This window comes from Prosopis cineraria, unplaced genomic scaffold, assembly GCF_029017545.1.
Source record: "Prosopis cineraria cultivar Desert tree isolate PC_DT_omini unplaced genomic scaffold, ASM2901754v1 PC467, whole genome shotgun sequence".
Lineage (NCBI taxonomy): Eukaryota > Viridiplantae > Streptophyta > Magnoliopsida > Fabales > Fabaceae > Prosopis > Prosopis cineraria.
Window position 1 is genome coordinate 40,590 of NW_026555792.1, and position 9,175 is coordinate 49,764.

A 9,175-nucleotide genomic window follows, 5' to 3' on the forward strand; every position below is an offset into this window, starting at 1 on the left:
ATTATGCAATAAAGCTACTCTAATCAGTAATAGTAATTAAAGCATAAAATTTAGAGGTAGAGAGAAGAAGAGAAAATTGGAATAAAGCTAAAATAAAATCTTTCCTGAATATTAAAGACTCTGATTAAAATTTAGGATCATGGTTTGTGATTGATCACACCAAAAAAAAATTAGCTCTCCATAGAATTAAAAATCAAACAACATGAAATGAAAAATTGAGAAGCCATCACCCAAGAAATTGGAAGAAGGAAAGACGAATGGCGATCGCTGCTCTGTTTCCCTTCTTTCCTTTTTTTTCCCAGATCGTGCTTCCTCTCCGTCCCCCATCTATTCATATATATATATATATATATGAAAAGTGGACCCTAATTAAAAATTACACTAAATAATCCAAAATAAATTCAAATAAAATTTTAAAATTTGATTCTTGATTTGATCTCCAAGCATGCCCATATTCTTCTTATCCAAAATATTCTTCATCAATATCTTTCAAATTGAATCTAGAAAATCTGCACAAATAAAATAAAATTAAATAGCACCTGTGCAAAAATATTAAAGATATTATTTATATTTTAAAATCAAAGATTTAGTTAGTTAAAATTCCAAAACTGAATATTAGCTAATAAAATCAAATAATATCTAATTAAACTCAATTAGCCTTAAATAAATAATTAAAAGTCTAAATTAAAAGAATAAAAATATATAAAATTATCATTTATCAATTCCCCCACACTTAGACTTTTGCACTCCTGGGCAAAACTTAAATCTCAAATTTCAAGAAAAGAACTGTGGAAGCAACAAAGAATAAGAAATAATTATAGCTCTTCAACATTTTAACACTTTAATCAATATCTCTTATATTGAGAATAACAAGTATCATGGCAATTTCATTTGGTAAGAATAAATTAAGCAATAGCCCCTCACAAAGGTCAAGTGTTTAACTCTCAACTCTCAAATGTATATAGGTAAGTGTTTCACTCAAGTTCCCCTATTAAAACCTCACTACCATAGGCTTGTTTATCATCTAGGTCTCCACTATTTATGTCATATGCAATGTAAGAATCAATAGGACTTTAGTTTAGGTTGTAATGGGGCTTAGGTAAAGGTATGATATAGGAAAATGAAGGTTAATAAACTTTAGGATAATGAAAAGTATATTTGAAACGAAATATATAGAATGAAAGAAACAAAATAAATTGATTTGGGTTTATTTTTCTCTCTTTATTTTGTTTTCCTTTCCTTTGCTTCATGCACCTTTTTTTTTTGTTGTGTTATGACTTTTATGCTCTTTCTTTTCTTTTCTTTTCTTTTCTTCCTTTCTTTCTTTGCTTTTTTTTTTCTCTCGTTTTTTTTTCAAAATAACCCAAATCTCTCTTCAAGCATATTCTTTCATTCCAACAAATATTATAATACACTTTTCATCACCTAAAGTGGGGTGAGAAGAATGAAAGGAAAATATTTTTATAGGTTATGTTTTCAATTGGCTAAAATTTTAAAGAAAAGGTTTAGGCTCAAAGGGGCTAACAAGGGATAAATTACATGGGATGGCTATTTGGCTAAGTAGGCTAAAAGAATGCCTAAATCATCTTCATGCAAAGCATATGCAATTATAGTCTCAACTAAGAATCAAGACAAGTTCTAGAGTGGGAGTAGTGATAGCAGAATACACACAAAAAGAGAATAATATTAGGCTCAAATCTTTACAAGCTAAAGGCTATCACATTAATTCATTGAAACCAAACTCATGCCACTTAACTTAAATTCTAAACATAAGATCAATTACTTATCATGCTCAAATGCATTCAAACTAAAATTGTCTTAAATTTGCAACTTCGCACAAATTATTTTTTTTTATTTTTTTATTTTGAAAACAAGAACACAAAAATAAAAAAAAATGAAAACAAGAAAAAAAATTAGAAACAGCAAAAAACCTCCCCCCACACTTAAAATCTACAATGTCCTCAATGTAGAACATAGTTCGAAAGATGTATAGGAAAATGTAAATTAAAAGTGAAGAGAAATGATACAACCTGATCGATTAAGTATTATCTTGGAGGGAAGACTCCTCCACAATGTGTGTCTCAAATCCATCATAAAAATGCTTTAACCGATGCCCGTTAACTTTAAACTTTGCTCCAGTAGATTCTGCCATAATCTCTACTCCACCATAAGAAAACACTTTAGTAACTATAAAAGGACCTTCCCATCTAGAACGAAGTTTTCCTGGCATAAGTTTCAATCTGGCATTATAGAGTAACACTTTTTGTCCCACCTTGAACTCTTTTCTAACTATCAGCTTATCATGTATTAACTTGGTCTTTTCCTTGTAGATTCTTGAATTTTCATATGCTTCCAAGCGAAATTCTTCAAGCTCTTGCAATTGATATTTTCTTTGGGCTCCTGCTTTAGTTAAATCCATATTGCACTGCTTTACTGCCCAATAAGCTTTATGCTCAATCTCCACAGGTAAGTGACAAGCTTTCCCAAAAACAAGCCGATAAGGAGACATTCCGATTGGAGTCTTGTAGGCAGTTCTGTATGCCCACAATGCATCATCAAGTCTCTTACTCCAGTCTTTCCTATTAGGTTGCACTGTTTTTTCAAGAATCTGCTTTATCTCTCGATTCGAGACTTCAGCTTGCCCATTAGTTTGGGGGTGATAAGGGGTAGCCATCTTATGCACGACCCCATACTTACCCAATAAACTCTGCATGCTCCGATTACGAAAATGGGTGCCTTGGTCACTGATAATGGCCTTTGGAATACCAAACCTGCAAAAGATATGTGATCTAACAAAATCTACAACAGCAATAGAGTCATCAGTTCTGGTGGCTTTAGCTTCCACCCACTTAGAAACATAATCCACAGCTAGTAAAATGTAAGCAAATCCAAATGAAACAGGAAAAGGTCCCATGAAATCAATACCCCATACATCAAATATTTCACAGAAAAGTAAAGGTTGTTGAGGCATCTCATTTCTACGGGAGATATTTCCTGTATGCTGACATCTAGCACAATGTTTACAAAATGTATATGCATCACGAAATAGAGTAGGCCAGTACAATCCAGAATCAAGAACCTTTCTAGCAGTGCGTTGTGGACCAAAGTGTCCTCCACAAGCAAGTGTGTGACAAAAATGCAATATGGATTCAAACTCAATGTCAGGAATACATCTCCTAATAATCTGGTCACTACATATGCGCCAAAGGTATGGATCATCCCATATGTAATATCTAGCTTCCCTCTTGAACTTATCTAATTGATGTTTCTTTAAATGCACAGGCAATGCAGAGGCAGCTAAGTAATTAACTAAGTCAGCATACCAAGGAGTAACATCATGCATAGCATATAAGCATTCATCAGGAAAATTATCATCAATAGGAATAGAAGGAACCATAGGAGATTCAATGCGACTCAAATGGTCTGCGACAAAATTCTCAGCTCCACTCTTATCCTTTATCTCTAAGTTAAACTCCTGTAGCAAGAGCATCCATCTGACTAATCGTGGCTTTGCATTTGGCTTCCTTAAGAGATACTTTAATGCTGCATGATCAGAAAACACAACAACTTTTGCATTCAAAAGATATGATCTAAACTTATCTAATGCAAAAACAATAGCTAAAAGCTCCTTTTCAGTGGTAGTATAATTGGCTTGGGCTGCATCTAAAGTTCTGGAAGCATAAGCTATGACATGTGATTTCTTATCAACTTTTTGTGAAAGTACTGCGCCAAGAGCATAATTAGAAGCATCACATAATAATTCAAAAGGTAAATCCCAATTTGGCGGTTGAATGATTGGTGGAGTGGTCAATCTCTTCTTTAACTCATCAAATGCTTGCTCACAAGCTTTATCAAATTTGAAATCCACATCTTTCTGCAGCAATCTTGAGAGTGGTAAGGCTATCTTGCTAAAATCCTGTATAAACCTCCTGTAAAATCCTGCATGTCCAAGGAAAGAACGGACCTCTCTAACACTAGTAGGATAAGGTAAAGAAGTAATCACATCTACCTTAGCCTTATCAACTTCTATCCCCCTCTCAGAAACAACATGACCCAATACAATACCTTGTCTAACCATGAAATGACACTTTTCAAAGTTTAATACAAGATTTTTCTCAATACATCGCTCAAGTACTTTATCTAAATTTACTAGACACTCATCAAATGAATCTCCATATACAGTAAAATCATCCATAAAAACCTCTATGCAATAGTCTAGCAAATCTGCAAAAATACTCATCATGCATCTCTGGAATGTGGCTGGGGCATTGCATAATCCAAATGGCATCCTCCTATAAGCAAATGTGCCAAATGGACATGTGAATGTTGTCTTCTCTTGGTCCTCTGGAGCTATGCAAATCTGAAAATAACCTGAAAAACCATCTAGAAAACAGTAGTGAGATTTGCCTGCTAATTTCTCTAGCATTTGATCAATAAAAGGTAAAGGGAAGTGATCCTTCCTGGTTGCATTATTTAGCTTCCTGTAGTCGATGCACATCCTCCAGCTATTTTGCACTCTCATAGGAATCAACTCGTTCTTTTCATTCTTTACAACTGTGATCCCGCTCTTCTTTGGCACTACCTGTACTGGACTCACCCACTGGCTATCAGAAATAGGGTAAATGATACCTGCAGAAAGAAGTTTTGTTACCTCCTTTTTGACCACATCAATGATAAGTGGGTTAAGCCTCCTTTGAGGTTGCCTACATGGCTTTGCACCGTCTTCCATTAAGATCCTATGCATGCATATATCTGGACTGATGCCTGGAATGTCAGCTAGTGTCCATCCTATAGCTTTCTTGTGCTTTCTCAGTACCTCTAACAATTTTACCTCTTGGCAAGGATCAGAATCCTTTGCTATAATAATCGGTAATTTCTTACCTTCATCTAAGAATGCATATTTCAAATGTTCTGGTAGATCTTTCAATTCAAGTATAGGTGGCTGCTGAATAGAGGGAACTAGCTTATCGATAGTTAGCTCATCAACTCCACAAACCTGCATTCCATCAAAAGAAGCAGCAGTATCTTGTTCTAGAATACTAGAATTATCATTATTAATAGAATTACATGACATAGAGTTGATAGCAAAGTCTATAGTTCTTTCAGAGTCAGAAGCAATCATATCAGAGTCACTAGAAGTTTCAATGCCAATATCATGCATGGATTTGAATAACTCAACAATATCATCAGAACCAGAACAGTCAGAAGAATCTTCATAAATAATAGAGTCAGAACAATGTGTATTGCTATCTAAATCAACAATCTCAAGAGAACTAGAAACCATCTCATTGTAAAGCTCATCATATGTATCATCAATTAACATATCAAGCATGCTCACATTAATAACAGAATGATCCTCTATAGGATGTTTCATAGCCTCTAAAAGATTAAATTGAACAACACGTCCTGCAAATTCCATGGAAAGAGTACTATCTTTAACATTAATGATAGTATTAGCTGTCTTAAGAAATGGCCTACCCAAAATCAGTGGTGGTGGCCCATGACTATCATTTTTACCCATATCCAAAATATAAAAATCAGCAGGAAAGACTAAATCTTTTACCTTAACTAGAATGTCTTCAAGCATACCACTAGGATAGGCAAGTCTCCTGTCTGCTAATTGGACAATAATCCCGGCTGGCTTCATCTCACAACCCTGCAAAGAAGAAAATAGAGACTTGGGCATAACATTTATCGCTGCACCAAGATCAATCAAAGCGTTAGAAAATTCTAAATTTCCTATAGTACAGGGTATAGTGAAACTCCCTGGATCTTTGCATTTTAAGGGCATAGGGGGTTGGCACTGCATTCCTTCATGAAATAAAGCTGATACACTTCTTCCTAGATTGACCTTCTCGTTAGCTTTGAATCTTCTCTTGTTCGTGCATAGGTCTTTCAAGAACTTTGCATATTTAGGAATTTGCTTTACTGCCTCCAAAAGGGGAATATTGACTTCAACCTTCTTGAAAACATCAAGCACTTCTTTCTCCAATTCAGCTTCCTTTAACTTCTTGCTTTGAGTCTCCCTATTTGGAAATGGAAGGATCTTCCTTGGTTCCTTTTCTTCATTAGCCTCCTCAAGTGTGACTTGTGTTGCTGCAGCCGACTTATTCTTGATAGATGTTGTGGAGGGCTCTGGAAGCTCCTTTCCACTTCTAAGAGTGATAGCACTAACATTACTACAATTAGGATTTACAACTGTTTGAGAAGGCAACTTTCCAGAACCTTGACTCTTCAATTCATTAACGGAGGTGGACAACTGCCCAATTTGATTCTCCAATTTTTGGATTACTGTCTCAGTGCGTTGTTGAAATTGAATGTTATTAGTTGCCATTTGCTTCATTAACTCTTCTAGACTTGGTCCATCATTTTTAGACCCTGAAATAGGAGTAGATTGCCTCATTGGTTGCATAGGCTGTGAATTTTGACCTGTAGCATTATATTGTTGTTGTTGGCTTCCTCCATATCTGAAATTAGGGTGATCTCTCCACCCTGGATTATAAGTGTTAGAGAAAGGATCATATTTTTGGCCCTGTTGCATAGATCTAGTTGGAAAAATCCCAGCACAATTCTCAACTCTATCATCCAACTGTGGGCATTGATCAGTAGTGTGTGTGGCTAAAAAACAGATGCCACATAGAGGCCCAACTAAGGCAGAAGATGTGGTAGCTTGCTGAGGATTATAAAATTGAGGTTGTGCACACGTCTGTGAGGGATACGCCTGTGGAAAAGTTGGCACTGCTGGTGAATTCATTAATTTTTGTTGTGTTAAGGCAATGTGCCGAACCATGCTAGAGAGCTCCTCCATCTTGTTCTCAAATTTAGGATCATATTGTGGTGTTGGAATCTCATTCACCCCCTTAACTGCTTGGTTAGCTCGTGTCCCAAATTGTTGAGAATTTTGTGCCATCTTAGAAATGAGATTCATGGCATCAGTTGGAGTAAGTTCTACCAAAGCACCACCAGCTGCGGCATCAACAAACCACCTATCTGTTGGTAAGAGACCTTCATAAAAATGTTGAACCAGCTGCTGATCAGGTATTTGATGGTGAGGGCAGCTGGCACATAATTTCTTAAATCTCTCCCAATATTCATGAAATGTCTCCCCAGTCATCTGACGAATCCCACAAATATCCTTTTTAATTGCAGCTGTGCGAGAGGCAGGGAAGAATTTTTCTAAGAATAACTGTGTCATTTGATCCCAAGATGTAATGGCACCTGGTTGCAAGTAATACAACCAATCTTTTGCCACTCCATCCAATGAAAAAGGAAAAGCCCTCAATTTGATTTGCTCTTCTGAAACTCCTTGAGGCTTCATGGTGGAGCACACAATATGAAATTCCTTCAAGTGCCTATTCGGGTCCTCTCCTGTAAGACCATGAAATTTAGGTAGCAAATGTACTAAACCAGATTTCAATTCAAAACTAGCATTTGCATCTAAATTAGGATATTGAATGCATAAATTTTGATAGTGTGCATTAGGAGCAGCCAATTCTTTAATTGTTCTATTACCATTATTATTTTCAGCCATATTTTCCAACTTAACTGTAGAGTCTAAGTCAGATTTAGAATCACTAATAATGCTATCAATCAATTCAGACAAAATTTCAGAGATCACACTATCCCTAATTTTACGGTGCTTTTGATTTTTACGGTTAGTACGACAAGTTCTCTCAATCTCAGAGTTCAAATCAATTAATTTATCTTGTAAAGATCTTGTCATGCACTAATAAACTGGAAAAACAATGAAAAACACCTAAAACAAGTAAAGACAAAAAATAATAATAAATCTTGAAAAAAATAAAAAATACTAGAGAAAAAAAATAAAAAAAAAAAAATAAAAATAATGAGAAAGAAAAAAAAAACTAATAACCAAACTCAAAAAGTTAACACCTTTGACTCCCCGGCAACGGCGCCAAAATTTTGACACTACTGTCGAATAGCACCAAAATTAATAAAAACTAGATTTTGCAGTAAAGTGCAACCTAGGTCGTCTCCCTAAGAGTCAATAGAGTAACTATTTAAATTATGATTATGAAAAGGTAAATAATGGGGGGGTTTTTTATGATGAAATTAAAAACTAAATTATAAATAAATAAATAGAGGAAATTCAATTAAGAAAATTACCGACAACAAGCAGCGCAATCAATCACAACCCAATCACCTAAATTTAACCTTCCTCGTCTACAAAATAAATTAATTTTATTCAACTTTATTATTCTGGTTTCATTATAATATTTCTCAAATTATCATTCAAGAATTAAACAAGAAGTTAAGTTATAGATTAATTGAAATCTCCTTTAACCCACAACCTAACAATTGTTTTATAGCCACACCAAAAACAAAGCATGGATAATCACCCAAGCCAAGCCAAATTACTCTTACAATGCTATATCAATCGATTATAGCAATTAAAACCTCAGATAAAATTTATAACTCAAAAATTATGCAATAAAGCTACTCTAATCAGTAATAGTAATTAAAGCATAAAATTTAGAGGTAGAGAGAAGAAGAGAAAATTGGAATAAAGCTAAAATAAAATCTTTCCTGAATATTAAAGACTCTGATTAAAATTTAGGATCATGGTTTGTGATTGATCACACCAAAAAAAAATTAGCTCTCCATAGAATTAAAAATCAAACAACATGAAATGAAAAATTGAGAAGCCATCACCCAAGAAATTGGAAGAAGGAAAGACGAATGGCGATCGCTGCTCTGTTTCCCTTCTTTCCTTTTTTTTTCCCAGATCGTGCTTCCTCTCCGTCCCCCATCTATTCATATATATATATATATATGAAAAGTGGACCCTAATTAAAAATTACACTAAATAATCCAAAATAAATTCAAATAAAATTTTAAAGATTTGATTCTTGATTTGATCTCCAAGCATGCCCATATTCTTCTTATCCAAAATATTCTTCATCAATATCTTTCAAATTGAATCTAGAAAATCTGCACAAATAAAATAAAATTAAATAGCACCTGTGCAAAAATATTAAAGATATTATTTATATTTTAAAATCAAAGATTTAGTTAGTTAAAATTCCAAAACTGAATATTAGCTAATAAAATCAAATAATATCTAATTAAACTCAATTAGCCTTAAATAAATAATTAAAAGTCTAAATTAAAAGAATAAAAATATATAAAATTATCATTTATCACAATGTCCCTA

The 9,175-nt window shown here is 34.1% G+C and overlaps 1 non-coding gene across 1 annotated transcript; it reads left to right on the forward strand.

The window, feature by feature from the left end:
* Positions 1–7,040: 7,040 nt before the first annotated feature.
* LOC129297211 (small nucleolar RNA R71) lies at positions 7,041–7,145 on the forward strand. The gene has a single exon (XR_008590142.1). It is a non-coding gene; the product is annotated as a small nucleolar RNA R71 (small nucleolar RNA).
* The last annotated feature ends 2,030 nt before the right edge of the window (positions 7,146–9,175 follow it).